Here is a 14,578-nt window from a genome sequence, read left to right as displayed (position 1 = left end):
GGTTTATTGCAGCTGTGTCATTGCTAGCCCATTATCTGATGTCAAACCCACCATCAGCAAGTAGGGGTCTCATTTTTGTCAATTAGGGACTTGGCTTTGTGAGATGAAGGGGAATTTTAAAGGCAAATATCAACATAAGAACTATGTTGGACAGAGTTAAGGATATCCTCATTACAACATGTTTTTGCCATTAGGGCCCTCTAAGCACAGCAACATTCCCACCAGAACATGGATAAGGGAAAAATCATCCAAGGCCTTAACATTACTAATGCGAATAATAGGGGAATTCAATAATGTGACAATTTCACTCTGAACTAGCAGCCTTGGCAGGCCATATCGTTCTTGAAGTGCTCAGAGAGCAGTGGAATATGGCTAAAAATAAGTGTGTAATATGCATATGTACATCATGTGTCTCCCTTTTCCCTTTTCCAAAAAAGTCTGTGCGATCAATGAATGATGAATTGTATATTCAATACAATACAGTCTGATATTCTGGTGTCAAAGATGGTACAGTTGGAACTGAATCCATACTTAATTCACTGGTATGCTTCCTTCCTTACGAACAGAGTACAGAGGGTGAAAGTGAACAAAACCCTCTCCTCAGCATTAACTTTTATACTGACAGCTGTCGTACTGAGGAATGTCTGTCTGAATGTCGCACTGACAAACCAGACCAATACATTCTAAAGTACTCTGATGATACAGTCTTGATTTCTCTTTTGGATAGTTCCAGTGATCCTGGACTGCACCAACACAGAGTAAATAAGGTGGTGGAGTGGAGTGATAACAACGCTCTTATCATTAACACAAAAAAGTCAGAAGAGATTGTTTTTGGTGCTCCACTAGAGATACACAGATCCCCCATTACTATTCATAGTGAACAGATCAACCAGGTATGTTCGTATACATACCTAGGAGTAGTAATAGACCACCTTTTGTCATGGAAAGACCAGATTGAATCAGTGGGTAAGAAGACAAAACAAAGAGTCTATTTCCTTCGCCGTCTGAGATCTTTTGGTGCTAGTAGACAGATTCTTCTTTTGTTTTTCACTTCTGTTATTATGAGTGTTCTGCAGTACTGTAGTACCACCTGGTATGGATGTCTGTCTGTAGCTTTAAAATCACAACTGCTGCAGCAAGTGAACATTTGTTCAAAGATTGTTGGACAACCACTTCAGAGGCTCTATACATCCACGTATAATAACAGTATGATAAGGTTGGCAAGGAATATCACTTCAAACACTAGCCATGCTTTGTATGGAGAATATAGGTTGCTGCCTTCAAGAAGGAGATACAGTGTTCCTACATACAATAAGGTCAAACTGAAGAGGTCCTTTGTCCATCAGACGACATTGAGGCTTAATCAGGAGTTATAAGCCAGGGGTAGGCTGAGTGGTGGACATTGCTCTTGTCTTTGCATGTCTTTCTTTATGTATGTATTTTGTTGTTTTCTTGTGTCATGTCAAATGTGTGTACTGTTATATGTTGCATACATGGCTGTTGGGTCGCAAGACAAATTTCAGTGCAAACTGACAATAAAGTATTATCGTATCGTATCGATCCTGGGGGTAAGGTGGGGGGGTTAAGAAGCGGACTGGGTTGCTTAGCAACCACAGAACCGCCACTATCGGAGGAAGAGACTAAAAATGTTGCCAGTAGGCAAACCATGCGGGTACATAAACGATCACATAAGGACAATTTGTGTTCTAAAAAAAAAAAAACATTTACTCCTGTAAGTTATTGTGATTTCGTATGAATTGTATGTACATGCTCAGATAAATAACATAATGTCTCCTCCCCTGAAAAGCTTTTAAAATAAAAATAAAATAAAAAGATGGTCACAAAAAAAGCAGTGGAATATGGTCTTGCATGCTGAATCTGGCCAATTTGTTAGCACCTGAGTGCTGAAGATGGTCTCTAGTAGGATCTGATATTTATATTGTTCAGTAAGTTGGGGGTGAATATCTAGGAGGTTATCTAGAGCCATTTTCAGTAGGACAAATTCACTCTCTCGAACACTTTTGAACACAGGAAGTGATGACCTGGGTATCCCATTTGCAGAGGCTATGAACAGATCCATGGAATTGTAGGTTTGGACCTTGCTGTGAGTGAACAGATTGTGGCTGCTGGGATGACATGGCTTGAATTTGTGGCTGCTATAGTATGAATGAGGTGGCCACCATGTAAGGGTCCATTTGGCTCCATTTGTACAGCAGTGGCCAACGCAGTAGGCCTATCTATTTGTATACTGTATATATTATAATGGCGGTCCTTTTTTAAGATTAGATTAATTTAATGACCTAAAAACTGTGATAAAACTGTGTAGACTTACACGTACAGTACACACATCTGGGAGTTAATTTAGCTTTCGTTTCGAATTGATCATCGTGTCAAGTTATTTGAATCAAACAGCACACTGAGATGAGCTGCCAACTTTAATGTAATTTGGACATTGTTGCAAACTTAAAATACCATAACATCTGACATAATGGAATGTTTATTGAAATCGTCTCTATTTTTAATTGGCATGTAATGTCTATCTACCTGTAGTTTTGGGGGAAATTTGGGGGACTGACTACTGAAATTGCCTCCCCCCCCCCCCCAAAAAAAAAGAGAAAACCTATCCATGCACGGCCCCAGTTACTCTCTCTGCATGATGTATGTGTTCCATAAGCAGGAGGTCTAGCATGTACAGTAGGCTGGCCTTTGTTTGCCTATATGTGAATCAATTCAACACCAGACTTTTTGCTATAGCCTTTATGGATGATTGTAATGATAAAATGTAATTATATAATGTATAGGCTAATTATAATACTATGTGTAAATATAATATATAGGCTAATTATGCTAATATGTTATATTATATGGCAGCCAAATATAGTAATTTATTCTATAATTATTCTATATTTATTAGTTTATTCATTATATATATTTTATGTTCTTCAATGTTGATGTATCCTTCAATGGCACTTACTAAACAGTCTCACTTACTAAACAGTCACACACATGTAAAACATAAGTTGGCCAGAGGCGGCGCTTCGAAATTCTACACACACCTGTAATTACATGAGTTGGCCAGAGGGGGGCGATCTCAAATGTAAAAATGCCTCCTTTTTAGGACCATCCCAATTTCAACACCAGGCATGGTAAAATGGCACCCTCTATCTGTTGCAGTGGTCATCCTTATAAGGACCATGATTTTGGTCCTAACTTGTCCACCGGTCCTAATATGGAAGCTCTTTTTACTGGTAAAGGTCCTAAGTAGGTAACAAATACGAGAACACACACACACACACACACACACACACACACACACACACACACACAGTCTCATTAAAGTCCAGGGCTCCTAAAGTGCCAGAATGTCATTCCAATCTGCCTCAGCTCAAGTGCTGCCTTAATCCCCATTACCACACACACACACACACACACACACACACACACACACACACACACACACACACACACACACACACACACACACACACACACACACACACACACACACACACACACACACACACACACACACACACACGCTTCAGAGTAATGAAGGCAGGTTGTCAAAGTCAACCTGGTCACATGGTATTAAGGAGCAGAAGTGTTCATTTCTTCGGCTAAAACTATGACAAAAAATGTTGGTGGACTACTAGGCTACATCCTTTTTTCACTGATGAAAACTATAACTAAACTGAATTATTATGAGTAAAACTATGACTAATATATTGAAATTCAAGAAATTCGAACTAGACTAAAAAAATAGGAATCAGTACCAGAGCAACCACTCCAGGAGATTGTGAAGTGCCGCACCGGCAAACAACTTTGGGTCAAAATGTCCTCTCAGTACAGGGTTGTGTAGCATGGAATGGCCTTCCTCTACGTATAAGGGATTGTGCTACATTTACATCTTTTAAATTCAATGTGAAAAGATGGTTGCTTGAAAACCAAAGCTGCAACCATTTGTGATCATGTTTTAGGTTTATTTTTAGGCTATGTAATGTTATGTAAATGTATTCCACCGTTTGTCTGTCTGTTTTTCTGATTTTATGTTTTGTGTGAGGACTGCGGATGAAAATTAGCATCTTTGCTAAATCCGGTGTATTTACGTTCATGTGACGTTCATTAATATGCTCTCTGTCTAAATAAACAAATAAAGTAAAGTAAAGTTAGGGATAGTGGAGAAGAGATCCAGTAGAACTAAGGTATGTACTTAGTTCTAATGTCTATGGTGAAACAGTGGACTGTTGTGAGCTTGTAGATCTGCTATTTTCAAACATTTTAGTACTTTCACTTTTGGTACTTTACTGTAAGTATATTTTGATGCCAATACTTTTGTCAATAACATTTTGATCACACTTTACTTGTAACAGAGTATTTTTATACTGTGGTATTGCTACTTTTAATTAAGTACAGTGACTGTCACCATTGCTAAATTCAAGTCGACGGTCAATTGTCTCACGCGTAATTGCGATTCATGATTTCATTGTGTTTTTGGCATTGGAACACTGGAAAAGTGACGCCTCTGTTTGCCTTTTAGGCTTTGTAGTAATAAAATGCACAGGGCTGATAACAAAACTTAAATATATACAAATAAATTACTGACGTGTTTAATAATTCTATACTTTCAAAATAATTTGGGGAAAAAAGCTGACATAGCAGATCTACGAGCTTACAATGTGACACATTGTAAGCTTGTAGATCTGCTGTTTCTGCTTTTTTAAATATATCATTAGCCTCATAGCATGATTGCCTAAGTCATTTTTTTTAAGGTTTTCTGGAAAGAAAAAACAAAAAATATATTCCTGCCTAAGGTGACTTCACCGGATTCCATTCTTCTCACTAAAGTTATGAAGATCAACAAGCAGAGATTTACATTACATTACATTACATTACATTACATTACAGTCATTTAGCAGACTCTTTTATCCAAAGCGACTTACAGTAAGTGCATTCAACATAGGTAGGGAACGAAACTACTTATCACCAGAAGTATGAAGTGCATTCTCTTCTAAAACAAGCAACTCAGAGTATACCTAGAGCTAAGGTAAAAGTGCAATATATCAGCTACCTACTTTCTTAAACAGATGAGACAAAATAGGAAAATCAAATGAGCTAGAGCTAAAACAAATAAGTGTATCGAATAAACAAGATCCAATAAAACTATAAAACAAGAGTTCGTACAACTAGTTAACAACAAGTAGGCAAGGCGAAGAGGAAGGGTAGTGTTTCCTGAAGAGGTGGGTTTTCAGCCTGCGGGGAAAGATGGGCAGTGACTCACCTTATCTTTCGCCGCAGGCTGCAGATTTAGCTGCAGATCTGTAATCCAACGCTTTATTTATTTTTAGTCAAAGTCGTGTTATTCTTGCTTTTTCGACGCAGCGCAGATTTGATCGGTAAGACATTTAAACTCTCAATATACTTACCAAACTTAACCCCCCCCCTCTACACCAAATCTCTTCATCGAAAATAGCCGATCTACAAGCTCACAAGGTGTCGCAGAGTGACGCGTTTTGAGCTTGTAGATCTGCTATAGGGATAGGGGAATAGGGATGCTAGGGGTTCGAGTGGTTAATAAAAAGAAAACAAAAAGGTTGTTTAACACAAATATTTGGCGACCCCCTCACATAGTAACTCTGAGGCCCCTGGCCCCTAGGGGAGCCCGGACCCCCTGATGGAGACCCATGATCTAAGGCATAGGTTCTCAAAGTGGGGTGCGGGGACCCCCCCAGGGGTCCTTGCGGGGTTCCAGGGGGTCCCCAGCGAAAAGTAGATAGTGTAGGAAACCATGCAAGGCACCAACGTGCATCTTGCTCAAGGACACTTTAAAGGACAACTTCACCCATTTTCAACCTATCTTCATATAATCAGGGCCGGCGCGTCCATACAGGCGACATAGGCGGTCGCCTAGAGCGGTAGTTTGGAGAGGCGGCAAAAAAAAATCGGGGGAAAAAAAATATGTATATATATTTTAATACATTTTAAATGTTTTGATAATAAATCGGTAAAATCAGGCAAAAAGAGAGTTAAATAACATAACCCTAATCTAACCCTAAAACCGAAATAAAGTAGCCAAAAGCAAAAAAATAAGTATCAAAATCCGCCCAGAAACCAGAAGCGCGTGTGCGGGGGGGCGCATCAGAGGAATCTCGCCTAGGGCGCTGATCAGCCCAGAACCGGCCCTGCATATAACAGATCCTCACTAATACTCCTGATAAAATTGTGTAATTGTTTTCTACTCGGTCTGTGTCTCATAGGAGGGCTGTGGACACTTCAGAAACCCGCCTACCAGTGACATCATCGTTATGAAGGTTTTTTTTTCTTCAATATTGTAATTTTTTCTTTTGATTTTCATTAAGGCGAGAACAATGGCTTCCATTATAGCATGCTAACTTTCCAGGAATAGAAAGCCTGTAGTTTCTATTAGCTTGGATTCCCCATGGATGATGCCACTGGTAGGCAGGTTTCTGAACTGTCCACAGCTCTCCTCTGAGACACTGACCGAGTAGCCAAGAGGGGTGCCACGTTATCATGAGCATTAGTGAGGACCTATTATATGAGGAAGTTGAAAATTGGTGATGTCGTCCTTTAACGCTAACCAAGGGGGAGACGAGCCTCAAGCCGGGAGCCTTCTGAGGCGATTATTATTATTGGCTATTCAAAAATAGCAGATCTACAAGCTCATAGTGCGGCACGAGTGCCGCACTATGAGCTTGTAGATCTGCTATTTTTGAGAAATCGTTAAAATGTGTACAAATCTTTGAATATATGTATGTTTTTAACGAACATTTGTAAATCAAATCTTTGCTTCATGGGGTTCCCTGGAACAACATATTTTGAGATTCGGGTCGTTGGCCAAATACATATCATTGTGGGGGTCCTTGACATGAAAAAGTTTGAGCACCACTTATATAGAAACATAGGTTTTTCAGAAAACTGTTGGGATTTAGAAGACATGTAGAATCGGCCTCAGGTCTTAAAGGGTTAACACTAACCAAGGGGGAGACGAGCATCAAGCCGGGAACCCTCTGAGGCGATTATTATTATTATTATTAATGAAAGGGTCCATTTGGTTCCATGTGCACACTGTCAGAGTTAAGTGGGGTCCTTGAAATGTAAACGTTTGAGAACCACTGATACAGACCTCTTTTGAATAAAAAAACAACAAAAGAAACGTAAGTGTAGGTGTTTCTTAACAGTAAAATCATAACACATTGGCATCCCTTACCTAATGTAAGGATAAAACAATTATGCTACTAGACTTTTTTATTTTTCTACAGGCCTGTCAGTGGGGAATGTTGAAAGGACCCCCAAATTGATATGTATTTGGCCGCGGACGCCCCATCTGAAAATATCAGCGTTAGCATACAGTTGATTTAAAGGAATATTTAGTTAGTTATTATGATGGGATGTGTGATTATTAGTTATGAATTTGTTTGTTTATACAAGTGTGTATAAAGTGTAGTAGTGTGATGGTCATGGACATGAAAGGATTCACATGTGATCATCATAATATACAATCATAGTCTTTTGCAGTGGTGGAAAGTAACTAAGTACATTTACTCAAGTACTGTACTTAAGTACAATTTTGAGGTATTTATACTGGAGTATTTTCCATTTTCAGTACTTTTACTTCTACTCCACTACGTCTCCGAGGCAAACATTGTACTTGTGTAAAATAGCCAATCTACAAGCTCACAACGGGTCGCATCGCAACGCGTTGTGAGCTTGTAGATCTGGTATTTTCAAACATTTTAGTGCTTTTACTTTTGTTACTTTAAGTATATTTTGATGCCAATACTTTTGTACTTTTACTCAAGTAACATTTTGAACACAGGCCTTTTACTTGTATCAGAGTATTTTTATATTGCGGTATTGCTACTTTTACTTAAGTAAAATATGTGAGTACTTATTCCACCACTGGTATTTTGAAGGTCTTACCTTTTTTAACATAATGCCTCACAACCGATCTGACAGTCCACCGCTCTGCTGGAGGTGTTCTGCTGCTTAACTTCTGGAACCATTGACAGGCTCCACCATCCAAAAAAAAAAAAGTTGTTGTGAACAGAGTTTCTCTCTCTCTCTCTCTCTCTCTCTCTCTCTCTCTCTCATTGACGTCACTCTGTGCATCACACACACACACACACACACACACACACACACACACACACACACACACACACACACACACACACACACACACACACACACACACACACACACACACACACACACACACACACACACACACACACACACACACACAGAGATAGAACTCTGCTCACACCCAGCTCACAGTCCAATTAGTTTGGACTCAAGCCAGGTGTGTCAGTTAAGATCAGCCATCAGCCACAGCACAGCCAAATCCAGCCTGAATCAGATCTGTGTCACATCCAGATTGGAATCCCATTTGCTTTATGTACCGGTAGTCTGAACAGAGACCGGTCACACGGAATCTGATTTGTACAAATCCGACCTGAGCCACATGCAGAAGTGGTTTCAGATCTGATTCAAATCCGATTCCTAAAGATGCGTCTCAGTCTTTTGGCCGAAGTCACATGGTTTTGTGACTTGGCAAAATGATTTAGGAAATGTGTTTTTTATCTGAATACTTTGCATATCTTAATGGTCATTATTTAACTGAAATATGCTATAGTGCTGCAGAGCTCATAAAAGGTTGAGAACAGCCCATCTATGCTTTATCCAACCAATCCATATTAAACTCATGTTAACTGATACACTGAATGTGTGATGAGATGCAATGTAATAGTGACGAGTCAGCCAGGTCCACATCCCCTTCTTTCACTCGCCTTTTTCTGTGGAATTTATTCACCTCCAACTTCCCAGTAAATGACAACATTGACGTGTCATCATAGGTCATCAGGGGCTAGTTGCACCACCTCACACTAAGTTCAAACGTAGCCTAGTTATGGCTTAAATGCCTTTTAAAAAAGCCATTTAACCCATTTAGCCGGGAAAGTATCCGTGTCTTTTTTAGATTTCTTTGGCTATTAAAAAATAGCAGATATACAAGCGGCACCGAGTGCCGTGCTATGAGCTTGTAGATCTGCTATTTTTTGTTTTTGTATGTGAAAATGTGTGCAAAAAAAAGTACATTTTGAATTCCGGACTTTTACTTGCATCGATACTTTTACTCAAGTAAAACATTTGAGTACTTTTTTCCACCACTGTGAATAGCAGACACATCTAACGGCAGCGTCTGCTGTTCAAAATGTGTTCCAGTACTTTATCGTCTCACAGAAATAAAGACATTACATCCAAACAATTGGCTGCCTGGCTGTGCCTTTATTTATATTGTATTTGTGTATTACCTACACTTGTCTATATTATTATGTGTGGAAGGTTTTGTGTCTGGGCCTCGGTCAGTCTGTAGAAACATCTGCTTGGGGAATCATTTAGATGTAATAACAGGTTGATGAACACATTTATAGCATATTGTTTTTGTTTTTTGCTCAAACACATGAAGAGAAGTGTTATTGTTGAGGGAAGCTGAGCTTTAGACTGGCTGTATGTATACGGCCTCTAATGTAATGGAGCCTGTATGGCTTACTCAGATAAACGTGTACAAGCAATGGAGGAACAACATGAACAGTGTGTTAGCCCTTTAAGACCGGGGAAACACATCGGTGTCATTTTAAGATGTCTTTGGCTATTCAAAAATAGCAGATCTACAAGCTCATCTGCTATTTATTTTTTATCGTGAAGATTTATGCAAATCTTTAAATATAAATATTTTTTAAGCAAACTTTTTTTAACTCATGTTAAAACTTCTGGGGGGTCCCTGGAACAAAATATTTTGAGATGGGGGGGTCCACGGCCAAATACATATTTTTTTGGGTGGTCCTTGACGTGAAAAAAATTGAGAACCACTGATACTAAAGCAACGTGTACGTAAACTGTTTTGTTTTGGATTTAAGACATTTGTAGAATCCCCAAGAAAAGATTTGAGTTACAAATGTTTTCCCCAAAAATAGTAGATCTACAAGCTCATAGCGCGGCACTCGGTGCCGAGCTATGAGCTTGTAGATCTGCTATTTTTGAATAGCCCAAAGAAATCTAACAATGATAAGAGATGCGTTCCTGGCTTGAATGGGTTAATATATTTCCTAATCATTTTACTCTGCAGTAAAATGTCTGCATTCAGTAGAAAGTTGAAAAAGAAGAGAGTGACCGTGTAGGCTAACACGATGAGGGTGTCATCACCACTCCATCTTGACTCAATCAAAAAATATGTGTGTATGTGCACGTATTCCTGGCTGGGGGGCGGTGAGCTTGTAGATCGGCGATTTCCGGCATGCAGCTAAGTGAAAATCAGCCATTTCGACGCCATCATCATGGCCGGCCAAAAATATATTTTAGTAAATGGACTGTAGATTTAGTCGACTAAAATCTTATATTTAGTCAACTAAAAGTAGAATAAAAGTATAACATTTCAGGTGACTAAAACTACACAGACTGTCAACAAATCAACACTGCAACACACAGATGTGTGTGGGGATAAATACTAATGGCCACTATGACTAAATTGTGGAGAAAATGAAATATGTGTAAAACACTGTAGCTAGTCCTATAGGCTACATATTATGATAGCTCATATCAGGGGTCTTCAATGTTTTCAGCCCAAGGACCCCCTCTCTGTGAGAGATGAAGCAGGGACCCCAACTATATATCGCATAAACTTGTGTTGCAGATTAAAGCTTTTCATAGATGTTGGTTTCATGTTAATGTGTATTTTCAGACATTTAACCGCTTAAACCCTCAATACTAAATCAACTTTCACCCTGTACTTAGTCTGCTATTTTCCCCCCTCTATTTGCCGAAAATAGCAGATCTACAAGCTCACAACGCCTCGCGCTGTTTCCCTCAGAATAGGGATGCTACGGTTCAAGTCGTTAATGTAAAGTTAGAGAATTTTAGCAAGATGTTTGGACCATCTGTGAAAAAATGCACTGAACACAACCCCAGCGATAAGTGGACCCACCAGACGGTTCATGAGATGTTTACCCAAACACTGTGTACTCATCCACCCAGTGACAGCCCCATCATCCTCTATAACAGACCCCCTGGTCTCTCACAGTGGTGTAAAGTAACTAAGTGCATTTACTCAAGTACTGTACTTCGTATTTTTACTTTACTGGAGTATTTCCAATTTTCTGTACTTTTACTTCTACTCGACTACATCTCAAGAGGAAAATATGGTACCTATACTCCACTACAATTATTTGAAAACTTAAGTTACTTTGTAGATATAAATTATTACATTATAAAACGTACATTAACCACTTTAGCCCTGTTTTATACACAGGCTATTTGAAAATAGCCAATCTAGAGAGAGAGAGAGAGAGAGAGATGTGTGTTATTGGACATTCTGAGGTGTTATTCTACAGTTAAATCACATCACGCTCACATTCCACTGCTGAGCGACAGACAGGGCAGAACCTCCATCGACCTGACACGAGAGATCAGTGCTTTAAGCCAGAGGCTGTGTGTGTGTGTGCGTGTGCGTGTGTGGCATACCTCACGGCACTGACTTCCCCTTCTTTAATTGTCTTCATACAGTTACTGCAGTGCAGCCAGTGAAACCCTGATGTTACCTCTGCTTTATGAAGTGATTTTATACCCGAAGCTTCATTTATTTAACCCATTCAAAGCGGGAACGCATCTGTAACCACTTTATCCATATATACTTTGGCTATTAAAGGAGCTACACCATGAATTTAAAAAAAATATTTGATATTTAATATCATATGGTGTATGTCCCTCAAACCTTTTTCAAAAGGTTTGAGCCTAAATCATCACTCAGATATACTCATCCCAAGTCAATTGTCTCTGGCTTATACAGCACTTTCAGCTGCAATACCAAAACGTCCTCTTGGGCAGGGGGGGGGCTACTGAGCAATTCTGTCTGTTAATAAAAAAAAAATATTAAAAGAAATTATTTAAAAAAAAAGAAAAAATGGAAAAATTCTGCATAAAAAGAAGCATATAAGAAAAATACAAAATCGAAAAAAAAAACACTTTGAACATTTTTGAACAATTCCACCAAGTGTTTGAGGTGCCTGTTTCACCCACTTCCGGGGGGCGGAGCCAAAATCCGAGCCCGAAGTATTTGTTCGTAGACCCCCACTTAGGGGGGGGTAGAAAAAGTTTCGGAGCGATTCGGGCACTTTTCATTTAACATTGGGTTTGCCATCAATAATGTTTGTGACATCATAAACATTTCCATTCTGAGATCACCTGTTCAGACACGCCCATTCTGGAAATCCATGAAATGAGAAGGAATGACTGAATTTAAAAAAAAACATTTTTTGGGGTACAAGAGACACTGGGGACCCCAAAAAATACAAAAAAACAAGAAAAAAGTGATTTTCATGGTGTAGACCCTTTAAAATAAATAGCAGATCTACAAGCTCATAGCGTGGCACTGAGTGCCGTGCTTTGAGCTTGTAGATCTGCTATTGTTTTTAAAAATCGTGAACCTTTTTTGCAAATCTTTGAATATATATATTTTTAAGCAAAAAATTTTTCACTCATTTTTCCTGGATCATGGGGGTCCCTGGAACAATATTTTGAGATGGGGGTCCGCGGCAAAACACATATCTAAAAATGTGTTCTAAATCCTAACAGTATGTTGCTACATCATGGTGCTCCAACTTTTCCATGTCAAGGACCCCCAAAATGATATGTATGTGGCCGCGGACCCCGCGGAGAAGCACAGATTGGAGTTAAAAATGTTCGCTTTAAAACATTAAATGTTCGCTTTAAAACTGTATACCAGAGGCTCTGAGAGAAGAGAGAGAAGGCGCGGCAAAGCAGAACGCCAGCAACAGTCCAGATTGAACACAGGTCTCAAGGTGCACGATCAATGTTCAACAACATCATGAAAACGGAGAAAACAGACCTAACAGGGTCTTCCTCACACATTAGTTTGAAACGCGTCCGTTGCTCTGAGCGTAGAGAGGTGAATACAACTACATTTATTGTGTGCTGGCTGTTCTCTCACTTTCATTTCTTTAATCCATGTAGAGCGGGAACGCATGTGTGTCATTTTTTAGATTTATTTGGTTACGCTATGAGCTTGTAGATCTGCTATTTTTGGGGAAAAAATCTTGAAAATGTGTGCAAATCTTTGAATATATATATATTTTTAAAGCCAAAATTTTTAACTCAAATCTTTGCTTCTGTGGGATTCTACAAATCTTCTAAATCCTAAGTTAAAAAGTATGTTGCTATATCAGTGGTTCTCAAACTGTGTCAAGGACCACCCAAAACGCTTTGAATATAGGCTATATATATTTGTTTTAAGTAGGGGTGTGCCGATATATCGTCCCGCGATATATCGCGATACGTTTTCGTGACGATATGTATCGTTTTGGAGAAAAACAATATTGTTTAAAAAATAATAATAATAATAATAATAATAATAATAATAATCAGGCATGCAAACAGCCCGAGGTGAAAAGGGTGACAACATGTTGTTTTTTTCGGGTCAGGTGTCACACTATTGCCCTATTTGGATTCAAAACGGCTATTGTAGCTGAAAAGCTACAAGTTTGCATCTGAATAATGCAAAAACTGAATTATTTGTTTGCATTTGCTTTTTTTCTCCCCCATATTTTTTCATAATAAAAAAGTGCGTATCGTATCGTATCGAAATTGTATCGAAGTTGTGAGCTAAATATCGTATCGTATCGTTTGGTGAAATTAGTGTATCGGCACACCCCTAGTTTTAAGTGAACATTTTTAACTCAAATCTTTGCTCCCCCATCTCAACATATTTTGAGATGGGGGGGGGGGCAAATAGATATCATTTTGGGGGCCCTTGACATGAAAAGGTTTTGTTTCAGGGACCCGCAGAAGCAAAGCTTGGAGTTAAAAAATGTTCATTTAAAATAAACATACATATTCCAAGATTTGCACACATTTTCACATTCGTTTTTGTATGAGCTTGCTTATCTGCTATTTTTGAATAGCCAAAGTACAAAATAATGATTATAGGCTATAGTTAAAAAAAATCTAAAATGACACAGATGCGTTCCTGGAATGAATGGGTTAACACAAGACGTAACATTAAAGGGGTTTTTCTCTAAAGACAGCGGGGGGTCATTTCGTTTCCTTTGATAAGCGTGGGCTTGTAGATCCCTCTGAGACTGTAACACACATTAAGGTCTAGACAAATAAAAGTGAAGTTGATTTTGTTCGCTTGCCTGTTTTTGTTTGCGTCGTTGCCACCAGTGGCGGACAAAGTACTCACATGTTTTACTTCAGTAAAAAGTATCAATACTGCAATATAGAAATACTCTGTTACAAGTAAAAGTCCGGAATTGAAAATGCACTCGAGTTAAAGTACAAAAGTATTGGCATCAAAATGTACTTCAAGTATGAAAAGTAAAAGTACTCATTATGCAGAATGTCCTATTTGAAGTTTTCAAATGTATTAAAATCATTTGAATATAGCAGATCTACAAGCTCACAATGTGTCGCATTGCGACGCATTGTGAGCTTGTAGATCTGCTATTTTCGAATGGCCTAAATGTATATAGGGCTGAAGTGGTTAATG

Source organism: Gymnoscopelus braueri (assembly GCF_963280865.1).
Source record: "Gymnoscopelus braueri genome assembly, chromosome: 5".
Classification (NCBI taxonomy): domain Eukaryota; kingdom Metazoa; phylum Chordata; class Actinopteri; order Myctophiformes; family Myctophidae; genus Gymnoscopelus; species Gymnoscopelus braueri.
Note: the sequence above shows the minus strand (reverse complement) of the source record.